The sequence below is a fragment of the Trichechus manatus genome, unplaced genomic scaffold, assembly GCF_000243295.1.
Source record: "Trichechus manatus latirostris isolate Lorelei unplaced genomic scaffold, TriManLat1.0 scaffold00173, whole genome shotgun sequence".
Classification (NCBI taxonomy): Eukaryota; Metazoa; Chordata; class Mammalia; order Sirenia; family Trichechidae; genus Trichechus; species Trichechus manatus.
Genome location: NW_004444109.1, coordinates 1189070 through 1205907, shown reverse-complemented (window position 1 = coordinate 1205907; position 16838 = coordinate 1189070). Strand labels below are relative to the sequence as shown.

Below are 16838 nucleotides of genomic sequence, written 5' to 3'. Positions count from 1 at the left end.
ATTTTATAAACTTGCTGTAATTTTAATTTAGAAAAGTAAAAGCAGAGAAAATAAAATTAGCAAGAGGAAAGTTGATCATGATAAGGGGATTTTAGTCTAAAAATAAACCACTGAGATTTACAAACAGGTCCAAAAATATGAGAATAAAAACAAATAGGACAAACAAAAAAATCACTTCTTAATTTCTTATTTGCCCTTTTGCCTTCAATAAGGTTAGCAGTAACATGATACCGTTTTTCATAATAAAATGCTTGTTCCTGTCTGTAATCAATACATGAAATACTCCTACAAAACAATAGACTTACCTGTACAAAGCCTTACCACCAACTTTTCACTCTGGCCATGCAAATGTTTTTGTAATTCCTTGTAAAATTCTCCTGTATTGATACTGTCCCCAAAATACTTCCATACTTTCAGAATTTAGTCTCTCCACAGTGCTTTCAGATGCAGCTCAAAATACATTTTATTTAATCTGTATTTATCTACCACTCATAATTTTGGGAATACATTAGTGTGTAATTATAGTTTATATCTTTTATTTTGGTAAATTATATTTAACATTAAATTTGCTATTTTAACTATTTTTAAGTGTATAATTCAGTGGCATTAATTACATTCACAATGTTGTGCAAACATCACCACTTTCCATTTCTAAAACTTTTTCATCACCCAAATAGAAACTCTAGCTGTAAAGTAATAACTTAGTTTATATTTTTAAACCCTTTTTGTATGACACTTTGTCTCTGTTTTAATATTTGATACGTTATTAAAATATTAAGTATAAAGTGATTAAAGAGAAATTTTTATATTTGAGGTTTTTACTATTATGATTTCAATTAGTATTACTCTGTTTCAACAAACCTTTTTTGAGCATTTATATGTGCCAGACAATGGGAATGCATAGATGAGCATCCATGCCCTCAGGGAATCACAGACAAGTGAAAGAGCCCACCAGGTACACCAGAAGTTTCAGGATAGGGTAATAAGTGTTGTGATGAACAGAGCACAATTGGACAGTACTCAACTCAGTCTGAAGTGAATTGTGTCAGGAACTGCCTCATAGAAGAGGTGAAGCTCCTTTGACTATCCTATTATAAAGAAGTAATGCACCCTCACACACACTCCCTATCCCCTTTACCCAACTTTATTTTCTTCATAGCCCTGTACTCTCTCCAGTCCCCCATTAAGTGGAACCAATGTGAGCATGAGGACTCTAACTCAGCTCATTTGTCCAGAACAGTGCCTAGAACATACGGAGCTCTCAAGTGTATGTTTGTTAAAACTGAATGAATAAAGTTTAAGGTGAATCTGGAAAGTCTTGAAGGGCAATTAAGACTTAGCCTGGGGGAAGGAAAGTGAGAGAATGGAGAAAGCAAGAAAGGTAGGAGCGCACTGTAGGGCAAAGTATTCTGGTAGCAGTATAGATTGGTTGTAGTAAATGTCAGTAGATGAGGTTGCAAAGGTAGTCAGGGGTCAGATGATAAAGAATTAGGCAGGTTATACAAAGGAGTTTGGATTTATCCCTCAGGATAGTGACCCCTGTGAAGGATTTTACGCAGAGGAATGTCATGATGCGATCTTTGCTTTAAGAGAAGTACAGAGGATGGATTTCAGTGAAAGGAAAGAACATGGAGACCAGTTATTGCAATAATGAAGGCAAGAAATTAAGACTTCAGATTCATAGTCTATGGGAAAGTCAAGAGTATGAGTGAGATTACCTAAGGAAAGTCTATAAAGAGAGAAGAGACAAGAACTGGGATCTAACTTCTGGGAGATTTCACAGTTGAGAGGTGGAAAGGGTAATTGAGAAGGTGTAGCCAGAGAGGACAGAGAGTTGGGCAGCAGGGAGGACTGCTGAATTGCCATTATAAAATGCTAGAAAGGTCAAGGAAGATAAGACTTGAAAAGTGCCTGCCTGTTGGAGTTAATTACCGTAGAATGCACTTTTAATGGAATGGTGGACATGGAAGCTGACTAGTGGTTGCTTGAGAGTGAGTAGGAAATAAGTCAATGGAGATGGAGTGTAGGCTACTTTCAAGATCTTGACTGTGAAAATAAAGAGGATAGAAGATGAGGATAAAGAGAAAAGGAAGTCAAGGTAAGAACCCAAGCATGTGTACATCAAAGGTGCAGTGAGGCAAAGAGAGAGGTTACACAAACAGGTGTGAGGGTGAAAACAACCCAGGCCATGGTAAGGAAGTGGGGTACAATCACTTGTGACTTTGGGTATACTGAGGAACTACAGGTGGGAGGAAAAAGAAGTGATCATAAGTGTGAATGTGGGTAAATTGTTGGGTTTCAGGGCAGGAAACTGAGTCATTTCTGAATGATGAACTCTTCTCTGTGAAGTAAAAGCAGATCATGTGTTGAAAGTAATGAGGTCAACAGTAGGAGGGGGTTTTTGAAGAGAGGTATAAAGATTTAGAAACCTCCCAAGAGAATGGGAGAGGGAGCTGGCCAGGAAAATATTTATTTTCCCAGCAGAAGTTTTCAACCCTTATAAAAATTATGCTCTTGAGATGTTGAAAATGTTCTAAAATTAGGTGGTTGTGATTGTTAATACAACTCTGTAAATATACTAAATACCAACCATTTGCTTAGTTTAAAACGATGAATTTTATGGTACATGAGGTATGTCTGTTTTAACAAAGGTGCTATTTAAATATATATATGTATATAATATATATGCTCAGAGAATTTCATGACAGTTTCTTCTCTAATTGTAGTCTTTTAGTAGCTGCAAGAAAAGTTGGTTAGGTGGATGAATACACAAATAAGAAGACCTTTCCTTATTTATTAAGCAGAAGCTAACAATAATCACTTAGCCAGTTTTCAGCAGAGGTTCTGATTAGGAACCTGGTCTTTGAAAGTCTTCCTGTCATAATGACTATGTCATTGCCCTAGAACCTCAGCAGAATTCACTATTGGAAAATGCCACATGAAGCTGGTTTTAGACTCTTGCTATTAACATTAATGTAATCCTAAGAATGTTACCCAAGTTTCAGGCTTTCTTGAGCTCCTGTTCATGCCAGGAATTGACTATATTAATAAAAAAGTTAAGTGGGTATTCAAACATCCTAAGTCGTATTGACCATGTATGTGTGCAACGGGAGAGAAGAGGAGAGAGAGAGATACCAGTGTTTTAAAAACTGTGATACAAGTAGTCCCCGACTTACAACGGGGTTCTGTTCCAGAGACTCAGTCATAAGTTGGTCTGACATAAGTTGAATACCTCATTTTTTTAAATTTAGTTTTCATTGTTATTGGCATACCCTGCTATATGGCAGTGTTTTGAACAGTAAATCATAACATTGAACATTTGAGAGTGAACATCTGAGAATAACATCAGCAAGTTACATGGTGCACCATTGTATGTACTACATTACTACTAACAATATGATACATCCTTCCCCACCCTCCCAACAAAAAAAAGATGGTTGTAATTGCGGTATGTGGTAACTTGAATACGTCATAAGTTGGGGACTACCTGTATTTACTAAATTGTTTCTTTAGGGTGGCTTATCTCAGTAAGAAAAGTAAGAAAATCAGGTAGAAAATAAAACACTGCTGTTTAATCTCACAAGGTTTAACCTGTTGACCTACCCGTCATTATTGAACCATTCATGGAGGGAGATTTTCCTAACATAGAACACAGTTTTAAACGTGTGGTATTAAAAAGTTGTTCATCATAATTTGTGTGCACCAATTATAACGTGTTGTCCACCACTGGCAGTGGCATTATAAAATAAAATCCAAATAGAAAACCTGGTAATATGGTTTTCACACTTTTTGAGGTAATTTATAAAGTATAATGGAATAGTTATGTTCTGGTATTGAAGGTGACAGCCCAGTCCTGGACACTGGATCTCTTTCTAATTGCTACTATTTCAAGATATTGGTAACGATCCTAAAAAATAGCCTAAACAACTTTCAGTTTCTCACTAAAACTAGTGAAAACTTAAAAAATAGTGCCTGAAAATTCCTACCACTGAATGTGGTAGCACTCATTAAAAACAATCCCATGAAGTTTATCATATTATTAAATTGATGAATATACCTTACTTAACATGTATTATAGTAGTAAATTCTTAAGTGACTTTAGGTATGTGCCAGTTAAGTATACAGAACACAATCATTTGTATTCATCTAAGCCTTTGAGGATAAATGTCTTGGAACATACAGTCGTGAAAATATTTGTTTTGCTGAGTTTTACTGCTTTACTGTACTTTCCTTCTCAGTAGCCGTGTTCTTGGGGAAGTTAATGCTCCATGTCTTCAGAAAACAAGGAGTAGGGGAAGCCTTTAAACTTGGATAATTTTTTAAAGATGATTGCTGTATTTGGTAAAGCTGGTAGAATTTGTCTTAGTAAAAAAGATTGCCTCTGAGTTCCTTTCTTCCTTGGAAGAGAAATGAACATATTGCTAATTGGCCAGATTCTCAGTCCCTCTTATGTATTACATTGGCAGTTAACACCAGTAATTGTAAAATCACTCTGTAAATGTAAAGTACTACATAAATGCTCATTTAGCATTGTATGTTAGGTTTCCAACCTCTGTAACTCACTGGGATAATATAGCCAAATTGCTTGAATCAAAACAATAAAAAGAAGCACTGTTTATGTTGTAGGCATTGTAAAGAATGGAACTTTAGATTTGTGAAGTAATAATAGCTAACTTTATTGAATACTTTTTACCAGTCGTTATTCTGAGCTCTTGTATATATTCTTTTAGAAGTAGTAACTGCTGTGGATACTGTAGCCATTTCATTGTAATTTGCTGTCACAGTTGAGTCACTCAGAGTAGGTAGCAGTGTGGATAATTTATGTTTTACAGTAAGACCATACCACCTAAATGATGTCATATCCATTTTTTTTATTACTTTGATTATATACTGAAATACAAGTGAGAAGGAAAGCACTTGATTCTGATCTTTTTATATATAAACTTTGTAACAGTTTAACCATTATCAGTCTAATTCTCTCCTTCAGACTCTCCATCCTTCGGGATATGCGGAAGGAACACAGACTTTACAGTGCAACATTACCTGGGCAAAATATGTAATTTTTTTTTAACCTCAGTTTTATTTCCTCTTCTGAAAAATAGCAATAAAACTATGCAGCCTCACAGAGTCATTGTGAAGAACATAGTAGCTGCTTAGTAAGCATTATTTGTTCAGTCACTGAATGATTGAAATACCTGGCATATAGGTTCTTAATGTTGGTTCCATTTCTTTAGTTTTCCTTCAAAGCTTTGGAAGGAGCAGCCATCCCTATTGTTCACCTCCTGAAAGTGATGTTTCTTAATCCTGGGTTGCAGCAGCAGCTTCTGATCGAAACTTCCAAATCAGGAGTTGGGTATCTGCCCTAAATTATCCGTCTTGGAAGGAAACCCAAAGCACTCCTTTGCACCATCGTTTTCTTCAAACTAAACGCTCTTCTTATTTTCCTATTAATTTTTTTTTCTTACTATTTCAGTGTTACTAGAATAATGAAGGAAATTCTCTATTAGGACCCTTACAATGTAGTCCTAATATAAAAATTTGCAAAACTTTTTTTTAAAGTAAACTAGTTTCTCACAGAATGGTACAACCGTGCTCCTTTAAGTTAATGGTATTGCCTGCAAAGTTAGAAAATTTTCCATCTTTTTTCTTTATGGAAAACCATTTTCCTTCACACTTCTGAAATTCTGCAGTTTGTAACCACCTTCATAAATGGGCGACTTGTGTTCCAGCTCCAACACAAAGCCTTTCAGTCATCCTGCTGTGAATGCGCCCTGCAGCTTGACACTGACAGGAGTCTTGTCAAAACCAGGTTTTGTATAAATTAGTGTTTAACCCTGGACAGCCTTTCCCCCCTCACTTCACTTCAGCTTTTAAAATACTTCCATGCATTTATTCAGAGATAACAAAAGTAAAATTAGAATACTGTATCATACATTTTATACCCTGAAAGAAGGAGTTTATACACTGTTAGAAAACCATGAACTTCCTTAGTATCTGTGATTTCTCACTGAGCCTTAGTTAGGAAACCTCAGTCTTACAAATTTCTGAACAATATAAACATTATCACTGTCCCTTTCTTCTAGTCCAGGGGTCTGATTTTGCCTTGGGCAAAGTAAGCACTTTATAATAAGTGACCTACACATTATGTGTGTGTGTGTGTGTGTGTGTGTGTGTGAGAGAGAGAGAGAAAGAGAGTGGAAGAGTGTGAGCACACCATGGGAAGGCGGGAAGGAGGCAGCAGGAGATTTGGTTGCATACAGGGGCACACTTTAAATAAACTAATGGATGAATTTAAGAATTTTTAAAAATTGATTATTTTGCCTTAATACTTTTGAGAAAGATAGATATTAAGTATTTGGAAAAACCCAAGAAACTGTTGGACTCTGTAGTAGAGACGTCATGCCCTCCTTGTTTGTTCTTGCTGTTGTTCTAGCCATGGCTTAGAGACAATTTTCTTTGTCTGATTGTGGATTTGAGACCTGCTGCTGAAAATTATTTGTGGTGGATGATGACTGAGGAAGTTGAATAAGTATTGGGAAGGAGTAAGAAGTGGGGATGTGAGAAGATAATTGAAGCAATATGGAGCAGGCCCAAGAATCTGAATGAAAAAACAGCAGTGGGACCTGGGAGCAAGTAGGGATGACAGTGTGAAGCCACTGCCCAAAAGATAGTCCCACAGAGAATTTGAGGCTAAAATATGAGTAGAATTGCCAAGAAGAAAGCACCTTGTGTATGAATCACCTGATTCAGACTGTAATTTTCCTTTACTTAAGTTGATGGAAATTCTTTAACCTGATTGTTCTTGGAGAAAGTCTTTGTGATACCATCTTCCTTCAGTCATCTAACCATCAAAAATGATTGAGAAGCTCTCCTAAACTTGGAAAGAGAATGACTGGAAAAAAAAAAAAGCTAACTCTTTATATACTGAACATTTTATAGTATCAATGTAAGGGAAAAATCTATAAATCTAAAGATATTGAGAGTAATATGCATTTATTTAATATCAAGATGGTATGTTATTTCTCTGCAGACTTACCGAGGTAAAGTGGTATAAGTGGTTGAGATTGGGAAGACTGAAATTGTTTCTGTTCAAAACCTGGTTGTAATCGGAATACTCACTGTGTTCCAGGTACCGTGTATAACTATTGGGGTACATTAATTCATTTAATTTCCATGAAAAATATATTAGTATTCCCGTTTTACACATGAGGGAAACTATAAATAGAGGTTTACAGCCATTAAGTAAGTTGCCTAAAATAATTAAACTAATACCTTGCAGACCGGATAATTCAGATTTAGGACTCACTGACATAGCCCGTGATCTTACACTTTACCTGTAAGTGGAGGTAAATGACTCTGACCTACCTGAGGATTTTCTATGCCTTTGATAAAGTAATGAGTATTAAAAAAGTCCAGCATAGCAGTAAGTGTGTACTGAATATGTGGTAGCTATTACTGTTCTGATAAAGCTTTTACCCACTTAATGGATTCAATCTTAAGTCCTCACAGATTTAGAGTATTTTAAAGAGGGATGTGAAGATGTGTGTGGGTGGAGGTGTCAACTGATATTTCTCAAGGGGCTGTAAAGTATTTTACATAGTGTGAGAAAAATCCATCTAGTTAGTCTACTATTTCATTACTAAAAATGTTTAATCTTAAACTGAGAACTCTCTTGTCATCTTCTAAATATCACTGGGATCTAGTTTCAAGATTAGACTACATTTTAGCTACTTACCTAAGTGTTGGTAGTTATCTAACTTCCTCTCTGCAAAAAAAGGCAAATAAATCACCAAAATAACTTGTTGGAAAAACCTGACGTAATATTACATAGTTTTTAAGAATACTGTGCCAAAATAGTATTTTCCATTAATGCACAGTCTTAAACTGGGGTTAAATTTAAAATTTTGTGTTTAGGTTGGAAAAATAATTATCTACACATAGAGAATGGACTGGACCTGGGAACAGATTGTAGGGATTTTGTTGATGACAAGCATAATATGAGCAAGCAGTGACTGCACAGCTGCTAAAACATTAAAGCAAGATTAGATTGCACTAATAGATTTATGCAGAGTATCTTCAACATAAGAAATAATAGCGTTGTGTTCCAGGAAGATCATATATGGAATATTATTCTGAGTACTAGGATACATAAACCAAAACCCATTGCAGTCAAGTTGATTCCAACTCATAGTGACCTTATAGCACAGAGTATAACTGCCCCACTGAGTTTCCAAGGCTGTAAATCTTTATGGAAGCAGACTGCCACGTCTTTTTCCTGTGGACTGGCTGGTGGGTTCGAACCACCGACCTTTCAGCTAGCAGCCAATAGCTTAACCACTACGCTACCAGGGCTTCTTACTAGGCTACATAGGATAGTGAAAAACTACAATATATAAAGGAAAAGATGGTCAAGATGATGGAGAGTCTAGAAATAATGGTATTTGACAAATGGTTATAGGAATTGAGTCTTATTTCTAGAAAATAGAAGATGGAAGAGTCACAATATTAGTTTTTAAATAATTTAAAATCTTTTCTATGGAAAAGAAAACAGACTCAACTAGAGAACATAGGTAGAAGTTACAGAAATGCAGATTTGTCCTTTCTAGTAAAGAATACAGAGCAGTGCAGAGGAGATGGCTGTGGAGGAAGCTCAAGCCTGCTTCACTGAGTGATGTGAATGGAGGCAGAGTTGCCATCTGTGAGTGATGCGGTGGATGAGTTTTGCACTGCAGAGATCAGATTTGTGGGATAACTCACATTTATAAGACTATGATTTTATTAACTAACCTGCTAAATTTATAAGAGTTTTTTAAACATCTGTTATCTTTATATTTCACTATACAGAAATAATTATAGTTCATTATTCAAGCATTATTAATATGGGTTGTTGGGTCAGAATTGGGAGTGTCATGTGATAATGGTGTTTGTTGCTTTGGGGCTTTACCTGCTTTAAGGTTTAATTTTTTCATTTTTTTTCCTGTCAGTCTTACGCTTCATAACTCTCAGTAAGGATATGAAAACATCAGCAATGATTTTATTTCTGTATTATCAGATATTGCAATTTCTTCATTGTAATTAAGCATTTCATAATATACCTCCTTCCCCACTCCAGCCCTCAGCAGTTTTTAATGGCAAAGATCTGGACTTTATTTTATTAATTTTGACACGGAGATTTTTTTCTAGTTCAATTTCTTAAACCTTGTATTACAGGTCACTGTAGCATACCATACCATCTGTCTCAAGTGATCAATTACAGAAAATGCATTGGGATGACTGTGTTAGAGTAAAAAGCAGTCTGGCATTATGATATAGTAATTATTACCTTCAGAAAAAGATTTAGTTGACCTATCTAAAATTATGTTACATTAGACTGCTATGTAAGATATAAAAATGATATAAATTATGAGGGAGTGAAACAGTTAACCACTTGTGATTAATGGTTACATTCCTTAACCCTAAAATATTCTAAAACATATTAGCTCAGTTATCATATTTGGGAAAGCAGTTGCTTTTGCAAAGATGATTTTCAGGCTTTAACTTGAAAACATGTCTGCAGGCAGAGGATAGGCATATATATTATGCAATATTAATCATCATTGCTATACTTGCATTTTTTTTTTTTTGTATTGGTCCTAACTGGGTTCTTTATATGGCATTTTATTAAAATTTTAAGGATATGATCTAAAGGCAGGATGTTCAAAGAGGTTAATCGAGCTAATTTATTTTTGGCTTCCTTTTAAAATATTCATGTTTTATGCGAAGAATGACTGTAACTTTTGATTGGTAATTTTCAGCATGCTCTTTTGCTAATGTTTCCCTACTTTTGTTCTATTTGCCCTTTTTTCTATATAATTAAAAAAAAGAAAAAGAAAAGCCGGTATCAACAGAATGAATTGTAATATGAAGTTGTTTTTGTGTGTAGATTGATTTTGAACGTCTGAAGAAATAAAAGGCAGATGGCAAGAATCTTTCTCTTTGCATTGGCTCTTGCATTTTCTTTAGTGGCTTTTCCACTTGCCTTATCTGCCCGAAGCAATTTGAAGGATAGTCTTAAGACATGCTAACTTCCTGATTTCTAGCAAAATCTGCAAGTCTAGATAGTTTAATTGAAGTGGGCATGTATGTTAACTTAGAGTTATTAAATTCAGAATAATAGCCAATACAGATGGGTTATTATTTACTAAGCTCTTTATAGGTATTGTAATTCTCCTAATAAACCTATGAGGTCATTACTATTTTATATGTGAGGAAACTGAGACTAGAGAAGTTGAGTAACATGCCTAGGAAGTGGTGGATTCCAAATCTAGACTAGGATCTGACTTAAGAAATGAGTTTTTAAATGCCAGCACCATGATAGAGTGTCTCTCTAGGAAGTCTTTGAGCAGTTTGGGGTCTTTTTGAGCCAAATGTGCACTGGATAAAGATTTTGGAATTTATTTAACCTTTAGCTGAAACAGGAAATGATTTTTAGAGAAGTACACATTTTTACAAGTCATATATTGTTTCTTTGGACTTCATTCTTAATATTTCAACAAAGATAATGATGACCATTAAATGATGTTTATTTTCACCAGCTCAGCCATTTATTTTAAACTGACCATAAACTAGCTATTAGAAAAAATTAAGAAAAATTGTCTGAAGAAAGAAATGTAAATATACCCAATGTGATGCAATGGAAAGAACTCTGGAGCAGGTAGCCCAAGGGACTTATTGCAATGTGGCCAGTTACTGACTGCATAACTTTGGGTGAGTTACTGTGAGCCTTGGTTTCTTCATCTGTAAAATGGTGAGATTGAGTAATTCACAACATTATTGCAAGGATTGAATGAGATAGTTTGCAAAACATCAGGCACATAGTAGAAAAACATTCATTCCCTTTTCATTCCAAGTTGTAAATAAACTCAGGTTTTTTTTAAATGAAAGAGGATACATAACTTTAATCATTTGGAATTTAATAAAGATGACATCTCTCTTAGTTTCTTTTTGATACTGTATTCTCCTAGTTAAAATATGACTGCAGCCTTTTGATGTTTCGTTGAATTTTCAAGTGTCCAAACTGCCCCAGATAGATGGTGTTAAAGTAGAAAATAAAAGTAAATTCTAACCATGACAGAGGCAACACCACAATGATTAGTACTGCTTTTGCTTTCACTGTCATTTAAAAATCCCGTTTTTCCAAAACGAGACTAAAGGGGCGCACCAGCCCAGGGGCAAGGACTAGAAGGCAGGAGGGGACAGGAAAGCTGGTAACAGGGAACCCAAGGTCGAGAAGGGAGAGTGTTGACATGTCATGGGGTTGTTAACCAATGTCACAAAATAATATATGTACTAACTGTTTAAGAGAAACCAGTTCTGTAAACTCTCATTTAAAGTACAATAAAAATAAATAAATAAAAATTAAAAACAAGGAAACTATTCATAGCATTAAAAAAAATCTAGTTTTTCTTCCCTGTTAAAGTTTAGCTGTCTTAAATTGTGCTTTAGTTGGCATAGCATAGAGTAAAACAAGCCCTTGTGCTGGGTATTAGGATGATTTCATAATTTTTTTTACAGAATCTCCAGTTTCAATTTAATGTGATTTTAGAAAATATGCTGTTTAAAAAGAAATGATCAGAACATCGATGAAATGTCTCACAGTCCTCCTGAAATTCTGTCTGATACAGCAATGAAAACACTGTGTTATGCCAGCCATGCGTTTTGGAACAGTTTTTTTAGCAATTAGAACTTTAAGCTGATATTCCTTTGTCTTGAATCGGTGTTTTTGTTTTGCTTTTTTTTTTGCAAAAACTGTTTTGGTTTAAATAAAGTATTACTTGAGATGGTACATTAGAGCCTCTAGGGACAAGGGAGAATGTAATTTCCCGTTATATTTTATTCTAAAATGGAATTTAATCTTACAGAAAGCTTCAAAAAGTAGAATAAATTAGTCTTATAAAATTTACTGTATTTCAAATATGTATAATTTCACTTAGATGTTAATGAAGCCAGAATTTTCCCCCATTTAGGTATGTAAGGTGAGTTTTTATTATCAAGTGAGACATTTAATTTGTGGGAATCAAAAGAAAGGTTTAGATTTTCTCTGTGATAGAAGGCAAAGGGGAAAGAGCTCTGTATTCAAGGGTCAGAGGCCTCTGTTCCAGTTGCTATTCTTCCACTGCCTCGCTTTCTTATATTATTCGTCAAGTCACTTAACTTAATTGGTCCCTAGTGTATAGCAGAGGTTGGAGTAGGTCAGAGTTTTTTGTTTTTTGTATGTTAGGGTCTTCAGAGCTTGTAGGGATTGAGGAAGAGAAAGCCACGGGGGTGCTCCCTCACCCACACACATAAAAACACTCGCTATAACCTGAGTTCATCTATTTATATTGGAATTCTACGTGAAATTTCATTTGAAAGAACTCCGTCACATTTACCAAAATAATAATAAATTTTAAATCTGATAGATTATCTGATTCCCTGTCCAGTTCTGAAATGCAGTATGCCTGTGCTCCACACCCTCGTTACTTGGAAACATAGTGAAGGGCAGATAAGAATATGAATTGGAAGACTTGTGTTCTAGCTTAGGTTATGGTATGAATTGCTTGAGCAAACACTAGCTTCTGAGGTAGTTGGACTAAGTGTTCTTTATACAACTTCCTGTTTTAAAATCTTTGGTTTCAGGCTATCAAGGACCTGGTTTGTGTTGTAGTAGAAATGTATGTATTGAATTGCAACCTATTTCTTAAACTTTGGCAAACTAAGGTTCGGTGTTGATGATAATATATAACCTTCCTGGGCACAAATGTTGTCCATTATCTTTACAGAAAAAAAAGCTGATGCCAGTTTAGCTTTTACTTTCAATTTTCAGTGACTTTAATATAATGGAATGTTGGTATAATCGATGTGAAATAGCTCATTTAAAAGTATTTTAAGTTTTACTTTTACAATTAGTGTTTTAGGAACACTAATGTTGTTTTAGAAAAGCAGATTTGTCTTTAAAATGAGTGTTTACTAAAAAAATAAAAATAAAGTGAGTGTTTTCTTAGGTTTATATTAAATTATCCCTATAAACTGACTACACAAGCTAACCAGACAGGGCAAAGGTAGCCTGGAAACTCACAGACTAAGTGGTTCATATGTGAATCCCTGAAGGAGATACGTACTCATTAATATTTTTCAAAATATCCTAAATTTCAAGAATTATTTTTGAGTTTACATGGTATACATTTCATATGCTGGCTTATGTTTTTTGAGTACTATATAAATTCTGTTAAAAGAAACTGACTAGACAAAATTTGATTAGATTACAAGAGAATTGCTACTGAAGGGCAGGTGGCAATATTAAGTTTTTCTACAAGGAAAATTGCTGTCCCTACCAACCAAATAACTTATCAGTGTCTCCTCACAAAGTACACGCATAGGATAACGCTGAAGGTATGGTATTTTAAGAGAAAGTAATTCATTAAGTCAGTCTGAACATAGCTGGAGCAGGGGAGAGCATAGTAACTATTGTTAGCAAATAGAGCCAAATAAAAAGTTCCATAGAGAGCTGGGTCAGTACTTAGGCCCTAGAGGCAGAGGAACAAATGTCCAGAAAGAAAGAGGAGAAGGGTGCCAAAACCAAACTTACAGAATTTCAGATTTCTTCCCCAGGCTGCCCTGAAACTTAGGAATAGGAAGGCTCCTCTCCTCCTTCCTTTGCCTAGTCCAAGGTTGGCACTATTGACCTTTTGGACCCAATAATTCTTTGTTGTAGGAGGCTGTTCTGTGGATTATAGGATGTTTAGCAGGATCCTTGGTCTCTACCCACTAGATGACCAGTAGCACTCCCCAGCTGTGACAACCAAAAATGTCTCTAGATGTTGGCAAATGGCCTCTGTCAGGCAAAATCGCTCCCAGGTGAGAACCACAGATCTAGCCCCTTCCTTAGAGTTCTGCTTTGAATACTTAGCTATGCTTCACCTGACTGTTTGTAGAACAGAGAACCTGACCTCTATTTAAGTATGTTTCACACCTCCGACTGAGGTGTGTTCGAGGTTCCAAGTGGCCAATTTGCAATGAGCTTTTGTAACACCACTTATTTATAAATGGGGGAATTTGTAATTGTCTGTGTTTGTTCTCACTCCAGATGCAGTAAGCACTAATGAGGATGTAGTTGTGGTTTGTCAGATGCGTTTTATAGATGAAGTTGTGTATCTCCTTTTTTCAGTGGTGCTGTACTTTTTTGTATACACACACACACACACATACACCATTTGATTCATGCTTGATATCACAATGATTATTGCATTTTGAATTTTTGCATTAATTGGAACAATAAACTAGTGAATATTGGCATGAAAAGAAGACACATTTTCAATATTAGTTTATTTAGTATTTTAAAACTAGGTTTTATCTGATAACATAACATGGTTTAGGTGAGCAAAAATCTGAGTTCCAGTAAAATGGCTCTAAATCTCAAAAGCTTATGTGAAGATGACCTTGGCAAGGTTCAATTTATGAAGTTATTACAAGTGTTTTTAAGAACCCTGGCCTGAGAGTCATTAAACAAAATCCTCCTGGTCCTGACTGTGCCACTAATGAACTCAGTGACCTTGGGCAAATCATTTACCTCTCTGGATTTTCAGATTCCTCATCTCCAAGGTTTAGGGGGACATAATAGATGGTCTTCAAAGACTGTTCCAGCTCCAAAAGTAGTGTCAGATTTTAAAAATATGCTTGTGAACTGTAAACTTAAATTTATTTATTTGAGTTTTAAATCTTACAAAGTACTGAAACCTAAAGGAAGAAGATAGGCTAGAAGAGGAACAAGATGCAAATTTTATTCAAAGATGACTCAAGATAAAACAAACTGATTTATAAATTGATCTGCATGTTATGTTAAACGGAAGGAGAGACCCATTAGATGCTAAAAATTGCTAGCTATAGACTCTAAGAAGTGGTGGTTGTGGGCATCCAGATTTGCCCTCAACTGCTCTGCAGAAGGAATATTTAAAAGTTGAAAAGGCACAGATTGTGCCTTTGACAGTAACTGAAAACCAGGCTGTCAGAATCATCTTTTTGGCTTCCACTTTGTTTAAAAAGATTGTGAAGACATCAAATAATGTGAAAAATCTTATGGTAATCTCTATAAAACCATTTAATTGACTCTGGATAGTATACTCTGTGAATATTTTAAACATGGTAGAGACAGCTTTTCAAATAGTAATGTCATATTATATAAATCCAGCTTGCTCACTCAGCAAATGGCATGTCCTACCTCTGACAGTGTATCTTATTGGTAGTGTACAGATTTTTAGATGTCCTCTAGCCAGTTATATAGCTAGGTGTGGAGAAAAACAACATTCCATTCTAATTCCTGGAATAATTACTTCATCTCCTGTAATACCAAATATATTTTCATTCTTCGCAGTTAATGTGCAGAGAGCTTCAGATGTTGTCATTTGTCATAAAATTAAATAGCTCCTTTTCAAATGTAGCTATAATATTTGACGATCATCATTCAGAACAGTGACCAGAATAATAAATAAGTCTCTTTGTTCCTGAACACGTTTGTATTCTTCTTTTTGCATTTTAATTGGTTTGCTACCGTACAGTCTTAATAGCTGATGCTTCTAAACCTTTTGAGATTGATTGTTAACGAAAGGGCCTTAGGGAGAGTTAATCTGGAAGTTTGTCTTAAAATGTAGTTATTAAATCATACCAGATATGTTGGCAGATTTTGCCATCCTCTTATTTTGGAAGTGATGGTCCCTTAAGAATGATCATTCATTTTTTACTATTAGCTTATTCCTTTTACATGCAGACTGAGGTTTAAGGATTTAAGCAGCAGTGTTTGAATTCAAAGCCTAAGTTTGCCTTACAAGTATTAGGAGGAAACCACAAAGCGTTCTTGGGCTTCAGTTTCCATTATGTGAAGTGGAAATAATAGTTCTTTTTAAGAGTACTGTAGAGGATGCTTAATAATGAGAGTTATATCTGTGCCAAATATTAAATATCACTGCTAAATAATAGGATTTGATCAGATTGTTTTAGCATCTTTCTATTTCCATCAGGCAAAATTGCAGTAGTTGGATCTGTAAAAATGTAAAGAATAGAACGCAGTCTTTCATATAATTTCCTATGCAATTAATAGGGTCAAAGGAAAGGAGTCTTTTGGGAAAGAAGATTCAAAGATAAAGTGAGGAGGAGGAAGAAATAGGATGAATTTCTAAAATCATGCAAATTATCATGCTCTGAAAATTCAGTTGGAATTTAAACTCTCTACTTAGTGAAATAGATGGTGTCTCTTTCATAAACAAACTTGAGAGCCAATTTTTTTTTTCTGTCTCTAAAGGAAACATAGCTGCATTAATTTAAAAACACCAAAATAACAGGGTGGCAGCACTCAGTAAGAAACCAGCGTGGCTTTTGGCTCCATTTCTGTTGCTTCTGAGTCCTTTTCAAGTATTATAATTAACTGTACTCTTTCTGCTGTTTAATCTACTTATCGTAGTTTTCCCATGCTATTCCTTGAGCTGGTAGATCACTCCCTCAGTAAGAAAGAAAACTGAGAAGAAAATAGTTTTGTGTCTTACTGTGGTGATCTCTCTGTGTTGCATGAAGCTTTCTTTATATGCAATTTGTATTTTTCCCTTTCATCCCAACACATTATTTTTTCCTGTCTCTAGATATAAGATTCTTAACGATGTTGGAGTTTTCATCAAATGAGGACATCCAGCTGACTCTTCAGCCTCTTTTCCATGTCTTATCAAAACCCGTTTCCATGATAGATATCTAGAAATATTTAGAAGTCCAAATATTCAAGAAGATTTTTATAATAACACTTGGCTTTTCTGTGTTTTCACCACATTGTGTCAAAT

At 35.1% G+C, this 16838-nt stretch overlaps 1 protein-coding gene across 1 annotated transcript in view; it reads left to right on the top strand.

Moving 5' to 3' along the window:
• LOC101357748 (tudor domain-containing protein 3) overlaps positions 1-16838 on the top strand; it is a 140301-nt gene that overhangs the window by 113311 nt on the left and 10152 nt on the right. The window lies entirely within an intron of this gene.